Raw genomic sequence first — 19724 nt, forward strand, 5'->3', positions numbered from 1 at the left:
ACATGTTTTGAGTTGCGAATACGAATTCGCGAATACCTACCGGAAGTCACGTGACGTCTGACAGGCGGTGCCGCCAATAATTAAGAGAAGAAGAAGAAGACAGGTGGTGGAAAAAACTGCGATTTTGTGCACAAGCACCGTCGGTCTCCGTGGCGGTTCAGGCACGCAATACCGGAAGAGGAGCTGAAAGCGGTGTGGAGTAAACCGAGTGAAACTTTTTCGATTATGATCTAAGGAAAAGCTAAAATCATCAACCAGCCTGACTTTAAAAGTAGATTGTGTCCCTGAGGAGGGAGCTCTATCTCTGCAAAAGTGTTACGGAGGCGCCAGCAGGATCTTGGTGGTGTCAATCTAATGTGGGGACCGGCAAGAGGATGTGCGCAGAAACGCTAAATTAAGCGTCACCAGCTGCTAACCAACTGCATGCCCCATGGATGTAAGAGAAAATGACACACAAGGAAACAGGACACGTTCAATCGGCGCTTACCCCCCGCGGTTCTTCTATCGGTGAGTTCAATACAGTTTGTTTGTTTTGCCAATGCTTCATGATGCAAAAAATGTGATGCTGATGATGTTGTAAGGTGGCTTTTGGGCGTGACCGCTGGGTTTGGCTAATATTAGCTGCAGCATGATGATGTGGTGTTGTTGTTGTTGTCAGACAGCTTGATGGAGATGGTGGTAAATCACATATTTGGTGTGGAGAGGTGTTGTGTGCGGTTTGTCAGCTGCAGCAATCTTACACTAATTGTAACATTTGTCAGCGTTTCACTTTCACTTTTGCCTCTTGTCCTCTGACTCCATTAGAACAAGTCTTAAAACTGTTTTTGGCTTTAGTTGGTCAAAAAGAACATCCAGCTTGTTTTTAATTTTGCCTCAGTCTCTTGTGTCTAACCAAAACCCTTTAAACCCTGTTGTATCAACTAAAAACTAGTTAAAGTAGTCTAGAGTACAGTGTTGTGCTCAGGCCAGGCAACGCTGGGAAACATTTTCTATAAAAAAGAAGGAAGAAATGTCTGGAGCTGCAAAACACAGTTAAGGCTTACAGTGAAGGAAAACAGTCCCTATAAGCTTAGCAACATTACCTATAGGTCTAAATGAGCACACATTATTGTTTTACCACAAGGTGGCAACAGTGGGCTGCTTGTAGTTATTTGTTTCTTTTACTTTGCATTTCCATTAAATATTACTGTTTTGTAGCAGTCATGAAATGATAGTACTACAGTAAAGAAGCTGTCATGTACTACCATAGTAGTACTGTCAGCTCAGTATTGTTCACAGGACTCATCATAGGCAACCTGGAGCTAAACTGATGTCGCTCATGATCACTGTTTTGCATCTTTTCCCTTGACGGTCTTTGTTGAAAGGGTCATATGGTTAATTTACTGAATTATCTGAGTTCTGTTTTTGGAACCTGAGAATAGATGCTCTGATTTTTTAATTATTTTTTTTTATGTATTTGCTGCCCGTGAAGGGCTTTCCATGCCTCAAAACTTGCAGCCGTAGAATAGTTTAGAGAGTTAATGTTAATCCATTTCTTAAAAGTACATTTGCTCTGTTTTCCACTTCGGAAATTGACCCCGCCCCGAACCACCCCAAAAACAAGTTACTCTAACACTGGTTTGTTTTATACTTCCTGTGAATATAATTCAGTTAATCATATTTCTCCGTTTTTTGTATCGTTTTTTTGTATGCGTTAAGACCTTATTTTGAAACGCAAAAAGTGTTCCCTACGCCGGAAAAATGCCTTACATTTAATGATTACAGAAAAGTACACTCAGACATTAATTAAAGAAATTAATGCAAGGTACTGAGTCATAAGATCAAATAATGAGTAAACAAATGAATGTATCCTTTTTATTTAATCAAACTTAAGGGCTATATTGATCAAACATTATTCGTTTTTGTGAAACAACTCATACTCATATTTTGTGCAGGGCTGAAATAGTGCAACTTATAGAGAGTAGGTCTCATGCTGTCAACTCTTTTCCAGTTATACCCAATTTATGCAGTTCAAGACGGTATAGAGACGCAATTATGCAGAAATATTCAAATACACTATTTAGAAAAATGTCAGTTTTCTTTTCCTTGTCAAAATTGAGCGTAACTTTGGAGTGTTATTTAGCCTCCCTTCACCGGTCATACCTTGTGTGCCTTCACTTTTTTTTGGTCAGACATTTGGCCATCGCCTCTCTGCTCCTTTCATTTAATTGTTCTCTCTGTGCCCTGGCATTTTAGGGGCCCCTGAGCTTTGATGTGGATCTGATATAGCTAAGGTTAGTCTGGTGGCAGTTTGCGTCACATTTTTACGTTACCGGTGCTTGTGCGTTCTGCACAGCTCTGCTCCATGTTGTCAGGTTGACCTGGACCATTTCATAATACCTGCGAGGGCCGGGAGTATCAGATGGCATGTTGAAGCATGTTTTAATGACGACAGTACTTTTATCTATCATGTAATAATACATATACATACAGTTTGGAAGCCTGGTTGTACTAAGAGCGCTCATTATAAACAACCATCCCAGTGATGTCACCAGCTAGATGTTGACAATTGACGATGCCCTGATGGTAAAAACGTAAAATACAATTTTTTTTTCTGGCATATCCAGTGTGATTGCAGTCTCATATCTTGCCTAAGGTAAAAAATCAAATGAGTCACGGTCATATTGCTCCATGTTTCATCTCTGCTTAGAGTCCATTACTTTAAATTAAGTACCTAATGTGTGGCATTAATTTGTATTATTATTAGTATATATTAGTATACATTCCCATTGTACACTTACTGGTTCCCACTGACGATGTACAGTAGATCTTTAACAGCAGGTCTAATTTAGAATATTTTATTTTTAAGAAGTTGTTTTACTAAACAGCTGGGCACTGTAGTTTTTTATCTAACAGTAATCAAAGCAACAAAATGAAAAAAAAAAGCATTATTGGAGACAGTTTTCTTCTCTTTCCTTCTCAGATTGTTTTACTAAAAAGAGCCATTCAGTAGCTGACATAAATAGAAAATACAAATATTGTTTGGTTCTTTTATCATCCTGCCCCGATTTAGACTTTCGACTTCTCACTTTAGGGGAAATCGTTTCAGCGTCTGAACCATAGGTCTAGTGAGTATTTATGCACTGAGCCATTACCAACATTAGATCTGACCTCAATTCAGCCTTCAAGATATCATATGCAGAATGGCATGCATGCTTAAATGCAAATGAAGGTTTACACACGAGTAAAAGAACAAAATAAAAATGCCTTTTACTATTTAAGTGGAAAAAAACAATTAAACTGAAGGCAGCATGCACGATGTGATCACAAGTTTCATTTTGTAAATTGTAGAGATTTGTGATGGGTAATTCTGCATATCTGTTGTTCCTGTTTTTAGAGGTTTTACAAAATTGTGTATAATTACAGAAAATATGTATAAACAATTCAGGAAAAATTGCTGAACAGCGTCAAGGAGAAGGAGGGTAGTGACAGTCATGTTAATGTGACACCCTACCCCCGAAAAAAACAACAACAAACAATCCTGCCTGACAGATTAATTATTATATATATTAGCTAATGAGCAAATCTGGGGAAGTTTATGTGTGTAGGCCTTAAAAGAAGACTCATGAATAAAGAGGGGGGGGGGGGTAAACAGCACCACGCTCTCATCAAAAAAAGACAGAAAATGGAAGATCGCCAGAAAGAAATCCCACATGACCCAAAAGAACTCATTAGGAAGCACAGAATCGATAGCAGGATTGTTGGATGGAACAAAGAATGAGCAATGGACAAGGCCAGTCCGCCAGCTTACTTTGGCTCACCACTTTGAGCCAGTTTTAACTTCCGGCACCTTTCCTCACCATCACACCTTTAAGCCCACCCCCCGCCTTCCTCAGCCTCTGCCCATCCATCCGTGTCACTAACCAGCTCTGTGGTTCAGACCGAGTCTCTTGTTACAGTACCTGAGCACAGAATAGAAGAGCATCCATGTGCAGAGGACATTTTTATCCACATTCACCCTGACCAATTCCCGCTGCCTTGAGACAGTTTTTAAAATAAACCCACTGCACCTTCAAAGTGAAAACACAAGGCACTTGCTTGTAGAGTCAGCTATAAAGCAAAAAAATAAACTGTTTCTGTCAGACACATAATTTTGGGGTTGAGGCTGTCTTCATGATGAAGGTTTTGAAGATTTAGTTGAAGACAGGAAAAATGAAAGATTTGTGAAGCTAAACATGTTACAGACAAACAAGATAAAAATGAAAAGGTAAACAGCAGAGATGCATTTAATATGAATTTAATATGCCGATATATAACAACTTATTTGACCAAAAACCGATACCAATACTGATATATCCACTTTCTCCCACCTATTTTTAGTTATCATCAACTCTTTTCTGTCATGGAATTAACATCATATTAAGCATACTCTTATTGTGAAAGCCCAGCAGCACATGGGAACATGAAATGCAGCACTTCTCAGTGTGTGCAATAATAAGTCTTTGTGAAAAATAAGAAAAATACTTCAACTTAGGGTTGATGTTTTGTACATGTTCACTTTTCCAATTAAAAAGAAAATATTGGTTTGTGATAAGGGCAGAAATCAGCATGTTGGATGATAAAGATATTTCATTTTAATGCCAATATCGGCTGATACAGATGACTTGCAGATATTATCGTGCATCCCTTTTTTGTTCTGTATCTGTAATGTCTCCCACTACACTGGAATGGCTTCATGTTTACCAGTTACCTCAGACTCTGGCTACGTGCCATTTCAACTTAGACAGCTTATCAGGATGAGTGGTGAGTGTTGGGAGGTGAACTTGAACAGCTGAAGGGGAGTAGCAGTAGTACTGTGCTACCTGCTGCAAGGTGAAAAGTTTCTGCTTTCAAGGTATTTTTCAATAAATTTAAAGTTTGAAAATCTGAGCAAGCCACAAAACGTTCTTTCACCCTCTCTTACCTACGAACTTGTTTTACACTAAATGACAAAATGTGTGTTTAAACATTGATCAGATAGAAAGACAGCTTTCACATTTTCACCTGCCGGGGGTCAGATTGCTGTAGGTTTCATCATGTCTTGGCATTCACCTTGACTGAGTCCCTTATGGGACCTGAAAAAAATGGCTGTGTTCTGCAGTTAATCATCTGTAGTAAGTGCAGGACCTGTCCATCATTCATGCGGCTGTTTCATGAGACGACTCTCTGTCTTTCTGTCTCTTTACCTGGCGTATCAGTTGTGTTTACTGTTGGGTGTCTGCTCAGAGAGTACCTACTGTCCTCTTGACAAAAATAGTGCTGTATCTATTTGGCATGGAGAGCAGGTAAGAAAAGGGAGACGAGATGAAAGGATATGAAAGAGACGAGACGGGGGAGGCAAGGAGATGAGAAGGCAATATGAGTGAAAAGAAGATGAAGACAGTACGTGTACGTTGGGGCTTCTGTCGCTGCTAATTACCTTGCATGCTTCATTAAGCGCACGCTTCTCACACAACTGAGAAGGTGTTGGTGTGGGAACTTCAGCATGGGAATCAGGAGTGGAAACCACTTTAGCTCTTGCTCTCAGTTGAGTCATGGGCAAGGCATAGCAGCCTCCTTGACACTATGTTATTCCTCGGGTCATAGCCAATCAGCCGGGGCCCTGCCTAGCTCCTGCATCTGTGCACTTTGCTTAAGAAGGAACTCCAGTCCATTAAGCTCATCCTGCCTGTCAGGCCCAGTGCTAAAAGCTTACCTTGGTGACCCATGCCGACCATTAAGCTGTAGACTATACTAACTCCCCTGGATATTTACTGCCAAGGCACAGCATTAAACTTATATGGTGTCATACACAAATGCTATATTATCACCTTCTGCCTAGAGAACGCACATAAAGGCAGCCATATTGCTTGAGCATGTGGCTGAGTGGCTGAAGGGTCGAGCTGCTGACCTCAGAATATGATGTCCTGTGCCTTTTTCAGCACTCACAACTCAACAAAGACGACTAACTCAGATGCTGAAAAACACTTAGCTGTAGTGGAAAACATGGAGGCCACCGTGTCCTTAATATTTTACCAGTTTGAACGTGTGTGAGGTAATCAAGTGGACCTATTGGCTCAGTGCACCAAATGCTAATGGACAAGAGGCTTGTGCTTGTTATGGGGCGAGATGTTAACAGCGGAGATGTAACAATAGAAAGCGCAGTGGTGCCAGGTGAGCTGTAGAAGATGCTTGCTAAAACTAGTTAGATGTGCTTAAAGTTAGGTGCAAAAAGGTGATCTAAGCAGCAGTTGTCAATATACACAATGCAGGAAGTTAAATGGAGTCAGAGCAGCTCCTCCATTGCTGCCTGTAAGTATGCATTTGGAGCAGGCACACCAAACTCTGTGGTTGCTTTCAGACCATGTGACCTAATATGGATTCTGCTTACCCTGTAGTTCCCAATCACCTGGACTGATATCCAACTAATACCAATTCAAGTTGGAGGCAACACAAAGGCAGGCAACATAATCCATTGAGTCTCTGTTGTGAATGAAAAAAGCCATCAGCTAACTTTGCCTTTTTTAAAAAACATTCCCCCAAGCTTTTGGCTCGCTCAAAGGTCAGGTAAATCCACTGTGTGCCAAGTATTATTGCAAGCCAAAATTCAGTGTACACATATACACATGCAGTCCTGCCTAACAAAGTAATGCCAAACAGTTGTTTTTGTTTATTTGAAGCCAGCAACAAAAGTGTTAAGGGATAACTCTAGCACAATTACAAACACCAGCATGTTGGAGTTTTTATCAAAGGTCACCATGCCAGCAGCATATCCTTTGGCAGACTGTGAACTCTGCTACTGTAGGTCAACTGCACTCTGAGTTTAAACGAGAAAAATTGCTTTGCAGTCGGATATCAGCCAGTTTTAATCTTGACATAGAGTCACCATTATATCAAGTTCAAATCCTGACTTTCGCTCAGTGATAAAGTTGTCAGCTCATGTTTAGGTGTGTTTAATCACATAAAGAATCTTCTATTATATACTGACTATTTGCACTATGTCCTATATTTAGGTAAATAATGAATCAAATTAGTGAAATAACAATAATTAAAAATCCTTAGAAGACTTTAACACATTAATTTCATAACTCACAGCAGAAAATATTCTCTATATGTTAAGCAATATGCAGTCATAATCATGGTTATTGTTATTAGTTTAAAGTTCTTTATGACCATATTAAGATTTCATTTGATACATAATTATCTATTTTTAAGTGACCATTGTGCTCGGGTTGCATTAGTGAAACGTATTACTTTATCACATGCTATTAATCTATAAGTGACCAATGACGTGTGATGATGTTTAACTACCACCTTATCTTCATTGACCCCCCCCGCTGTGGACATGCTCACATGCTGTGCTTATACCCCCTCCTTTAGTCTTACTCCAACTCTTACACCTGAATACTAAAATAACACCAGCCATTTCCTCCCCGCCAGCATCTTTTAAAATTGTGAACTGCAAGAAGGTGGTGAGGAGTGAAGGAGTGAAGGTGTAGAGCGTGATCACAAGAAAAGTTGCCTGTTGGGCGGAAAGAAAGAAAGAGATTGATCGTCACTTTTACTCAGCCAGCATGGATAGATGGCGATGGATTTTAGGGCACTTTGCTCACAGAAGGGTCATCTGAGGTGAAAGACTTCTCTCACTGATCCAACAATTATGAGGCAGAGGATCACTGAGGGTGCCAGTTGAGAATCAGTTTCAAACTCCGGGTCAGAGCCTACTGAACCTGAGGCTGAGCCGAGCCTGTAGATGAGCCCATGAAAATCAAACAAAAGAACAGGAGATGTCAGGGACCGATACAAAGCAAGCTGGTGCTGACTCTCCTTTAGTTGCTGACAGAGTATAAGTCCTTCTAATAAATCAGTAAATCCTTGACAGGCGTTTATTCATCTTTGGTAATTTTTGATTTTTGACTAGTCATGTTACAGGCATTTAAATGGATTGCTTTTGTTTGAAAGGAAACACGTTTCAACATTATACAACAACTTCCAACTATGGTCCCAGTCTCAACTAGAACAGAAGATAAAAACTTTCTTAGAGGTAAGGTGTTTGTTGAAGGCCTTTGGCATTGGATGGCATTACGTTGAAAGCAGATTTTTATTTATCTACTTGCAGAGTGTTTCAGTCTTGGCATTTTTATGACATGGCCTGAAGCTTTCACGTCTCTCCACACAAACCTCATTCATAGCATGAAAATTAAACATCACCGCACACTTTCCAATCTGTAGCCACTCATAAAACTTCCCCCAAAAGCCTCCATCATCTGTCCATCATTAATATTTAATAATAGTGTAAAATTGAAGTCACAGTCGATCAGTGTTAGTATCCACTATGAACAGATAATACTGTGACTTCTCGTCTTTGTAGGTGAAGCACAGATGGAGTGTTAAAGGGAAGTTAAGGGGCCACAAAAAAGCTTGTTCTTACATTCAGCTGAAAAGTTGCCATATTTCAGCACTGCTCGCTAGGGCTGGGCAATTAATCAGATTTTTATTTTGATAACAATTTTGGCTTCCCTCGATTTTCAAGACAGGGTAATCAAGATAAAACGATTATGTGCAGCATGGTGATTCTAAAAATGTTGCTCCCATTTTGTCTTTTATTTTGTAAATCAAGCGCACCCTTCCCTGGTGCTCCAAAGTCCAAACAGAAGTTTCATCATGGGTTAAAAACAGCGAGTCAAACAGCACTGCCTCTCTGGTTGTTTTGAAACTTCAGTGCCTCATTTTGGATGCAAACAGTGAGTCTGTGCCACGGTGTGCACAGCGAGAGAGAGCGCGAGCGACAACAAGCACGAGCAGGGAGAGCAAATGTGTGCAGGTGATGGTGACAGTGAGGCTGCAGTGAGAGGAGCAGAGAGTATGACGTGTTTGTGTTTGTTTGACCCATGTATCCACCCTGACCCTTTACTGATGCAGACTTTCCCACTATTTACACTACAATAGGTACCTTGAGCATCTAATTTTGCTAGGAATGGGTTTACATTGGATGCAGCTGAAAGTCCGGTGGGTCTCATCCAGACACTCATACATACATGTGCACTGATATCAGATGCCGAGGGCCACTGACCAAGCAGTTGTGTCTGTTGACCTGGGAATGAGAGTGAGTTGAGATAACATGTGCAAACATGAGATAATTTGATCATTAGCTGACTGACTATCCATCTCAAAATAAACACTCTAAGCTATATTTTGCACACAGTTTTATTAATCTTGAACAAACCCTCAGTACAGTCTTGACAATATAGACACCTCCTTAATTCCAAGTGCTGTTGGGTCCGCTTGCAGTCAGTATATCCGATTGTGTGGCTTGTCTACAAACAACAGCACTGCCACTGTCAATTACAAAGGCAAATTCAGGTACAACTCATAAGGATGGTTTGTAGAAATGCAGAACAAAGTAAATGCCAAACAATCTTCATTAACCTCTTCTGTCCATATTTTATACACTAATTCAGCCTTTTTCTTTGACATAGGAAACAATTGTCACTTGTCATCCTAAAAACACAGACACAGCGTGTAGGATAATTATCAAATTCTTAAACTTTTTTTTATATACGCACTTACATACTTATCCCTCAGAAGATACAGTTCTTAGCACGATGAACTAAACACAAAAAGACAGTTCTTTAAAAAGAAAAAAAGTTAGATAAAAAAAATCAAAAATTTAAAGAAGCAAGTGAAATACTCGAGATCTCACCCAAAGCCCGACCCTAAAATCTATTTTCCCTAAGGCAGAGAAAAACCCTCAGAAATTACAACATTTCATCAGTTAAATGCTTCATCTGAATGCTTGTCAGGGCAAGTGTAAGCCTATGATTCTCCCTTATACCTCTCTTACTCACGAACACTGAGAGGGTCGTCAGATGATGCAAAGAGAACCCTCCTAAAGGGTAAGCATTAGTGACAGTGGAATAAAGAGCAAGCGAGAGAAAAAGGAGCGAGAGGAAGAGAAAGAGCTCGTCATTGAGGTTATTAAGAGAAAAGAGCAATTCAGTCTGACAGAGGGCAGCGTGGCGCTAGTGCTGGCAAGAAAGAAGCAGAGGCTGAGAAGCACTTCAAAGCATGATTGGTAACTGATTCCCTTGACTTCTCCCCCCCTGCAAATAAAAGTATAATGTAACCATTTCTGCAAGCCCCACTGAAAAAAAGAGTCTGCACTGCATACTCGGAGGAGCTAGCCTGAGAGGACGAAAACAGTTTGCTGCAAACTAAACAAAGCCGTGCATTATTTCCACCGTGACATTTTTAAGAGAATGGTGTAGCAAAGCGCAGTTTAGTTTGACAAACACGATAGGATGCAGCATCTTCTCTTTAAACATTCATTGATGGTGGATTGTCTCCACTGTTGCTGCTTTAGAGCCCTTTAGGCTGAATATAATTTGAATCAGCTGTCTGATTAGTACGACCTTGGGAACTGTCTCCATTCCACAGGGTAACTGACTGCAGCTGAAGATTGGTGTTAAGTTTCGTCAACACTCCTCGGAGCGAGTCTAGAATATGTTAATTAACTCATTGATTGAGGTGGGCGGTTCATTTTAAAAGCAGAAGTTGAGGTCTCTGGTGTGGGAAGACAAAATGAAAAAAAAAACACTGCTGTGCATATCAATGGCTACATCAGTCGCTTCTTGCAATCCATATTCCTTCACACCAAGGACACATTTAGTATCTGTTTCTCATTGGGGCCATAGATGCAAAATAGACCAAGCAAGAGAGTTTTTGCCTCCAATACGCTTGCATTAATTACTGAATCTATGGTACTTGCAAGTGGGGGGAAGTACAACAGGGAGTTTTGCTTTTGAACTCATTTAAGAAACTGGGTTAAACTTTTTGCATTATTGCCATAGCTTTGCTTGTGTAAACGTAAGGACAACGAGCACTTTGGAAAGTCAGTCAGCCTTCATCGTGTCGTGTTAAACTGCATTTTAGTCAAAGGCCTTTGGAATTCACTTTGATTGTTCAGTATTGTCTTGAATGCATGAAGCATGCCATCTCTTATATTGTGTCAACAGGATGCATCTGTTTTAAAAAAAACAACTTTTTTTTTATCCATCTTTTCTGCCGCTGTTTTTCTCTCCATCCTTGGATTGGCACACTGTGTGAGAGATGGGCTTCTACGTCGAGCAAGAGGTAATTGAAAAGTGCAGAAAACAAATCTTTTCAATCAGATTCTGAAGGCTTTGTCCTCTTGCTGTGCAGGCAAATGTGCCAATTGCAAAACAAAGCACGTCACATTTTGCATCAGATAACAGCGCTAATGTTTGGGGAAAAAATCACCAAAGCCAGTCTTTGTGGGATTGTCACAAGGCGTCTTTGGATTGTTTGTTTCCCTCACATAAAAAAAAGCATAACATGAGCAAATCAAATCCAGCTTTCATACTCTAGATTCTTTTTTTATGCTCCACTCACACCCAGTTCTTCCTTTTGCGGGGGATGTTGTTCATTATCGCAAAATAAAAGAGTAAACAGCACACTCTATGTGCACAGCCATAACGAAGGCAATTGCTCAAGGTCAACACAACACTTTATACATACAGAAACAGACATACGCAGAGTTCCATTTCACTAGCTGTGATTTCACAGTTTTTCATAGACGGTTCTTTAGCATTATCTGGCTGTTACCTGTATCTGATTATTCTTTAGAAATTGTAGAGACACATTTTCTCTCGGGCTAAGCAATTGAACTAAACAGATCAAATGTCAAGTAGTTGCTTAATGCTAAAGATGTCTGTGTTGACTACTATATTATTCTAGGCTAATCAATACCAAGCTGTCAGTGCTGTCAGAAGATGAGACGTGATCAGAATTGCAGACAGATTTCTTAAAAGTGTGCACATACTTTACTTGAATTAGACAAAATTGCACATGAGCGGTTCGGGAGAGACAAGACGGCAGACAAACAAAACTGTACTCCTAAAGTTTTTGTCTCTCCTGCCCGACAAAGAATATTAGTCAGCGTATGTGTGAATCAGAAAAAACAAAATGTCAAAGTGAAAACGAATAACTTAAAACCGCAGACATATTGTTACATAAACTAAAGAGATAAAGCTGATGGCAGCCAATTTGCCATGATTTCATTTCCATTAGCACGTAACCAATGCTCTCTGTGCAGCATAAAAAAAATTTAAAAACTTCAGCATCAGCACGAATGTTATAAATTTGCACCATTTATAGACATACAGCTAATTAGTTTTCTACCTACAAACAAAATATTTACACATTCGTACAGTATGTCTCTTTCCACACTAATGAGCTTAAAGCCGGCGACATGGCGGCGCTTTGCTTTGACGCACACATTTAACGGGATGGTAATGTAGATTAAAAGGAATGGGGAGGTAATACATGGCAAAAACACACACTAGCTCTTGTGTTCACCTAAACCATCTTGGAGGTGAGAGCTGCTGGCTGACAGCAGAGCTCTGCAGTGCAGCACTAGCTCCATCTGTTGGCGCAGCGGAGAACAACCTCTTAGAGTTTATTGTGATGAATGATAGAGGAAAGGCAGTATGGTCATCTATTCATGGAGTAAACGGATGTTAAAAAACACTGCAGGGGCACAGGTACTGGTGCCTGCATTTTGCCAATGCTTATTGATGTCCGCAGCCTCTGCAATTTTGATGACATCTTCTCTTTGTCCGAGTCACTGATGAAAATCTGTGACATTGAGTTACTGGCAGATTTTTTTGAATCACTGAAAACTTGTAAATCTATGCTGGCATATGGTTTTGGAATCAATACATCCCCTTGTAACTTAAAAAAGAAATTGTTATACTTATTTTAGTTATTATAATTAAATTTAATAAATAATGTGCAGTATTTATAGATATTACTATCTACATATTCCTACATTTTATCATATATATTCTTTTTTAGGAAAGTTCGCAGACAAAAGAGCTCCAACAACGCTCATTTCCAAGCGATAGAGGTGAATGAAAGGCCTTAAATGGACCTCATTTCATATTTCCTAAGTGTTTTACTATATCATAATTCAGTACCTGTCAGCCTTAGTGGAAGGAGGTAAGGAGGGTAAATCCTCATTGCTTGCATTTGATCTTCTTTTTATCTCAGCTTCTGGGGAGATGATCAAGGTCAGACTCTTTATTACGCTACTGCTAAAAAGAAAAAAAAGCCCTACTCGACTGAGCAGAGATGTAATAGGTGGGGCAAGTGTTCCCATGTGCTTTTTATAGCTGAAGATTTCATATTGAGGTTCCCATAACCCTACAGTGAGCGCTGGGGCTCATTTGAGCATGCACTGTGTGAAAAGGGTAATTATTACAACAAGATGCAGAAAAATGTGTAATTCTTCAGGGATCAGAAATCAAGCTGCTCACTGTCACTTGTATGTTATCTATTTGTAGTCTGCAGGCATTGCAGTACTGCCTGTCCCCCGAAATGAAAAGGAATAATAAAAAGATTGTTTAAAGATCTAGTGTGAATGATATTGGCAGAAATGGAATATAATATGATAATGTTTTCTTTAGTGTATGATAACCTTAAAATAGGAATCGTGTTTTCGCTACCTCGGTTATGGAGATCACCCTGTTGCACATTCTTGGGTCTACGGTAGCCCAGAACAGACAAAACACACACTGGCTCTAGATAGGGCCACCATAGTAAGTAGCCCCTCTGCATCGAGCTAGTGGAAAAACAGAGTTTTAAATGCAAAACTGCGTTATTCAGTGTTTCTACACATTGATTGATCGATTCATGTAGTCTGTTTGTTTTGGAGTGAAAAAGAGCTATGAGGAAATTTTGGCTCCCGGTAGAAATCTCCTGTACATCTCAATCATCAATTTTTGGTGAGCACACATTGCAGGCGCTGGTCAAGCCGCCTGCAACTTGCCGAACAGCACAAACAAAACACTGATTTGTAACATAAAACTGATTTTTTTTAGTATTTCAACTGGTTTTAATCACCTGGTCTGTTTTTTTTTTGAAGAGGAAGAGACTAAAGTGGATAATTCGGCTCCTGGTATAAACCTCCTAAACGGTGAAATGTGAACAAATTTCAACTGGGAGAAGTTTCAGCTGGTTGCAATCTGCAAGCTTTGCTGCTAGATGCCACTAAATTTCCCTAAATCTTTTACTCTTTTGCTTTGGGTTGCATATAATATACAGGCAATTGCATATCCAGCGATGTTTGGTCATATTTTCCTCTTATACATGAAACAAGTATCGTGGCACAATAGTGTAAAAGTCACTGTCATTGTAGAGTTTTCTTCTGTAAACAGAGAGACTTAACATTTGTGCATAAATAACACATTTTCATCATTACTTACCTGTAAGCATCTCTTTGTCTATACGTGATGCTAAAAATGCAAATATTAGTTTTAAATTGCAGGTTGCAAATTTGTCATTCCTGCCCAACACTATGAAGCCATGATAGTTTAGAAATGACCACTTGGCTGCTGAGGTGAGTGGTTTCCACTACTGCTACTCTCCCCAAAAATAGAAAAGACTAACTTAAGATGACTCGCTCAAATGCAGTGATGCCCATCTTGATCTTACTGTACACTGCTTAGCTTCACCCCCCGGTGCTGATTTTGTTAAGCGGAGAACAACTGATAGCAGATGTACTGCATCTGTTGCCAAAGCGATTGTATAATTCTTTGGAGGAGGAGGGCTGCTTTTGGATAGTTAGCTTTTTTGAAGGAGTACAGCACCCACAGAATGCATTTTTATTTGTAGGAATCTGAAATGTGTTTTGCTGGGTCCTGGCCACTCAATTCAAATTGTGTTTTAAAGACAGTTAGGCGTTTCTGATTTCCAGGCTTTTTATTCATATCATTAATTGTTTTGTTGTACCTGTGCAAAGTCTACACAACAAGCCATATAAAACTTAGAACAATTATAGAAAATATGGTGTACACTGCCTTCATACACTGAATTTTGTAAGTGAAGATGATTGGTGTAGCTGTCTTCAGATCATTAATATTTTCGTCAAACTAATGTGTCTGCATTTAAACTGACTGAAATATATGAAGAATGCATTGCCTTATAGAGTTGTAATACTGCATTACTGTGGTCGGGGTGATGCACGGCTTCTGAGGATTACAGCCTAGTTTCAGGGGGATTACAAACACAGTTTATTTTCAGTGCACACAATGTGCAAATGAACATCCCACCTCAAAATAGATAAATAACAGAATTAGCCCGTGGGGAGGTGTGCATTTCTAATTAAACGGCGCAGGTGTAAAAACAAGGCTGCACATCTGTTTACACAAATTACAAATGTTCACTCAATGGAAACCAGATAATGTTGTGTACCCGCCACTGTCTTTTTCACTAATGATTATTCCAGAGCGAAGAGCTGAATTTATTGCTGTTTTAACAGGCAATACTGCAACTGGCAATTCTCAGCGATAATGTATACACAGATGTGTAAACACTGATTTACATTTTCTCCAGTGTTTTGTTTTCTTTCTGTAAAAGCACCTCCACACAGGGATACACGATTTGATGGCAGAATATGAAAGAGAAACGAATGTTTGGCATGTGCTTTAATTGATGATATTGACAAAGAGATTGTCGAAATGAAGTGCACTCAATTCAATATGTTAGCTACTACAGCTGAATATTTGGACATTAAGTGATTCTCCATGAGCATAGTAATTATGGTTCATTTTTTTAAAAACAACAATTGTGTGGTCTCTTCTTGCCATAGCTGTTTCATCATAAATTATAGCGAGTAATTTAAAATAAGGATTTGTGCAAACATGTCTTTTTTTTCATGTGTAACTGCAACCAGTGAATACATTTACATTTTCTGCAAAAAGCTACCCTGTTAACAGTGCTTTAGAGGTGGCTAAGGACATGACATCGCTGCTGCTTTAAGGTTTCAGAGAGGATATGCTGCTTCAGTTTGTGTTGAGAAGAGGTCCTTATGCTCTGAATTAGAATAAATTGGTTTTATTAACAGGTCATTAACAGGCTATTTGGTTGCATATAAAACTGGACACTGTCATCCTCAAAGCTTTTTATTGGACCGTATACGGCAATAGGCTCTGGTTACATTATCTCCTGACTAGAGGCAGACAGATATGCTGCTATACTGCAAGGCTTGTGGTTTTAGAGGATTGTGCAGTGAAAACCACAAGACAGCTGGTGTTTCAAAATGTTTTTCTAATATCTCTGAACAGCTGAGAGCAGCAAGGGACTGTTTGTTCTCTTCAATGGCCACTAGATGACAGAGCCACTTTGTGGGCCGCGCGCAGCCTAATTACTCCTTGTCGTCCTCTCCAGAAGGGACTGAGCTCCATTAAAGTGAAGATAAATGACTGAGAGGGGGACGCTAACAGTCTCTAATGTGTAAGATGATGCCTTTGCTGTGGACAGGTGAATCTTAATCAGGCACAGAAATAAACTAATTTTAGTTTGCCTTTGTTATATATATACAGTATATATATATATATACTTTGCTCAGTTCTTCAAAAGGAGTGAAACAGTGTGCAGCCAGTAGATGGCATTACTGAATCACTCGTTGCTAACAGGCAGAGAAACATGTACAAATGTTTCTTTCATGTCATGTTGACATCTCTGTTCAAGATGTCTCAGGTTCGATCTTGTGTCTTGGACTGGCTATCGAAGCAAACTGTGTTTGTGTTTTTTTTAATCACAAATGTATCAAACACAAATGTAAACTTTAATGTGAAGAGGAAAAAAAAGAAGAAGAGTTAAGCCTGCTGGTGTGTAAGATGAGGTTGTGCAAATTAAAAAGCACGCCCTCCTTTGCAACAGGCCTCCTAATGCAAACTGTTATTACTAGACTATGTTATGTGTTAAAAGTGCTTTAACGAAGAGGACGATTTATCCCCAGTGATCACTGACTGTGACTTTTTACAAATGTTGCCTCAGAAACCTCAAATGGCAAGAAAATCCTCACATTTAGTCAGTGAATAATTAAAAATGGTTTTAGTAGTTGCTATAAAAGAATTTTTTTCACTAAAAGCAAGTGGTGGAAAGTACATATACTCAAGCCCTGTACTTCTGTGTGTGTGATTTTGAGGTACTTGTACTTTACTTGAGTACATTTAATGCTACTTTTTACTTCTACTCCACTACATCTCAGAGGGAAATATTGCAATTTTAATTTCTCCTTTGCATAATTAGAGTTTTAATACAAAATATAAATCACCTAATACATTATGACTTCTGTTAAGGATTGAACTACCTAGCAGTACATACATTAAATAACATAAGCTGCACGTTTATCAGCTGCAACATTAAAGTGATGATCATTGAACCAATTTAGATAGAAAGTACTTTTACTTTAGTTTTGTTGATGCTGATACTTGACTGTCCTAAATGTATATAATACTTTCTTTGTCAGTTTACTTCATCAAGATTTTGAGTGAAGGACCTTGACTCATAACAGATTATTTTTACACTGTAGTATTGCTAATCTTTAGATACTAGATGTTAATTCTACTTCCATCACAAAAACAAACAAACAAACAAATAAAAAACAATTTGGTTAAGTTATCTCGACGACATCCGTTGTTGTACAACAAGGCACCCTTTAAAAGATTAATGAAGTGACCACATTAAAACAGGGTATTATTTCAAGAGGCTAACTCAGGGTATCCAACTGATAAATGTACCTGCTCAGAGATTTTAATAAGCAGAAAATAAATTTGACAAAAACATAATATACAGAAGAAGTCAGAATAATTTTCACAAAAATTCCTGTCATATTTTCTCAAAACTTAAATTAAATTCATTTTTTCTTTACCAAAGTTTTAAAGACTAACAAAGAAGACGGCCATAGGATTATGTCTGCTGTCAATTTAATAATTTTTGTTTGGCAATATGAAGTAAAACATTTTGTGCTTTAGCTCATTCCAGACGAGAAAAACAGAATGGCCTGACCGAGAGTTGGCACAGCGGCCCTGTGCCACAGTCCCCTCAGCATTTGGCGACGCTATCACGCCCAGCCCTCCCCTTGTTGATCAGAGTCAAAGTTGCCGACGCCACTGTGTCGCATTCTGGGGATAGCTGCACATAGGGACGCTGTGATGTGCCACCTGGCCCTTGGCTCCGTTGGTCAGGAACTCTCCCTGACCTCTCCATTAAAACTCGTTTGCCATTGAGAGCCACGTCAGGGAGAGTCTCTGAGGACCACTTGCGTGCATTCTCCCCTTGATGAAGACAGACCAGAGGGAGATTGCCGACACCTATTGGTGAGGCTTCGCCTGCCTCTTCGTCTCAATAGGCCCATGAAGCCGCCTGGCCCCAAGAGCTGCACAGTTGCAGATCAAAGATTGTCCATTTGGTCTGCAGCCAACAGACCACTCTGTGCCTCCTCGCCCCATTACTAATAACTATAAGCTCTAAAACAGCATGGTGTCTGATAGATGCAAAGCCAGAAAGATTTTGAAAGGAGTAATTGTTAAACTTGATGAAGAATTACTGGATTTTACATTAAAGAATGCTGCTGCCCCTTATTTTGCATGCTGTTCCATAAAACAGATAGGAGTTTTTGGTATTAGAGTTTAAACCTGTTAGAATTTCAAATCCAACATTTTGCGAATGTGAAAACACCAGCGTAATTTAATTAAATGATTTAGATGGGAATTTCAGTCATCCATATAATATTATTACAGTATTGTCGTGCCCACCCTGTGACTACACTAGAATGAAATGATTCACATTACGCCATTTATACATGCTTCAGATGACGCACTATTCTTGGGCGACTATCCCTGAGAAGGTATAATAAATTCTCCTCTATCTCTGCACCCCCACTTCTCATCAGGCTCCCAGTCTTGTATTGAGTTGTAAGTGTAAAACAGGTGTCTGGTTTGTTTTCCACATTCGGTCACCTAGCCTAGACCTCTTCAAGTCCCAGACACAGCATTTACACCCGCAATAACATGTGCTATTAGACCTCACATGTCGTCTACACCATGTTTGTCTGAGTGGTCCTCAGCAAAATGATAATATTTGTTCAATGAGCTGAGAGTAGATGCTAGAAAGCCCCTGACACTTGGTCCAACTGGCTGCAAAGACACTGTCTCCACCTGTTGCAGGTCAGGGGCTAATGCTGTAAGGTCAAAGGTTGTTTCCACAAGGCTGGTTTGGAACTCTTGCTTTCTCTGGCTGTAACAGTTCCCACCCTGGGTGCTGAATGTTTGAATCAACAGTTAAGACCAATCAGTGAGATGTACTGAGCTGGTTACTCAATCGGCAGCTGTGTACTGTCTTAAGAGTGATTATGCATGCTGCACACATTATTGTCACACTGCCACATTAAAAAGTATTTTTCAAGTATCATACAACTATATAATCCTGTCCTCGACGAATTATGTTTGCATGTAACTAAACTGCTTTCGTTATGACATTATTGTGGCAATGTAATGGCTGCCTAGATTATTTCAGAGACGTTTCTTTCAGGTAACAAACACTACATTTATGTACCGCATAGGCTTTGCGAAGAGGTGAATAGAGCAGGTCATTCCTTTGCTGTTCTAGGAAATGCAAATTTGTGTTATGGAGAATGACAGGGGTACAAAGTGCAGGATCTTGGCACCAGAACTTCAGTTTCATATCCACACTCTTAGGCAACAGAAGCACTTTGGTTAAGGTTTGGAAAAGCCTGTGATTTTGGTGATATTTTAACAAAAAAAAAAACCCTTTCAAGTGAGACTCTTGTTTTAGGTTTAGGCAACAAAATTCACTTTGGTTAAGGTTAGGGAAATGATTTTGGTTGATGTTAGTAAAAC

This window comes from Plectropomus leopardus, chromosome 5 (assembly GCF_008729295.1).
Source record: "Plectropomus leopardus isolate mb chromosome 5, YSFRI_Pleo_2.0, whole genome shotgun sequence".
NCBI lineage: Eukaryota > Metazoa > Chordata > Actinopteri > Perciformes > Serranidae > Plectropomus > Plectropomus leopardus.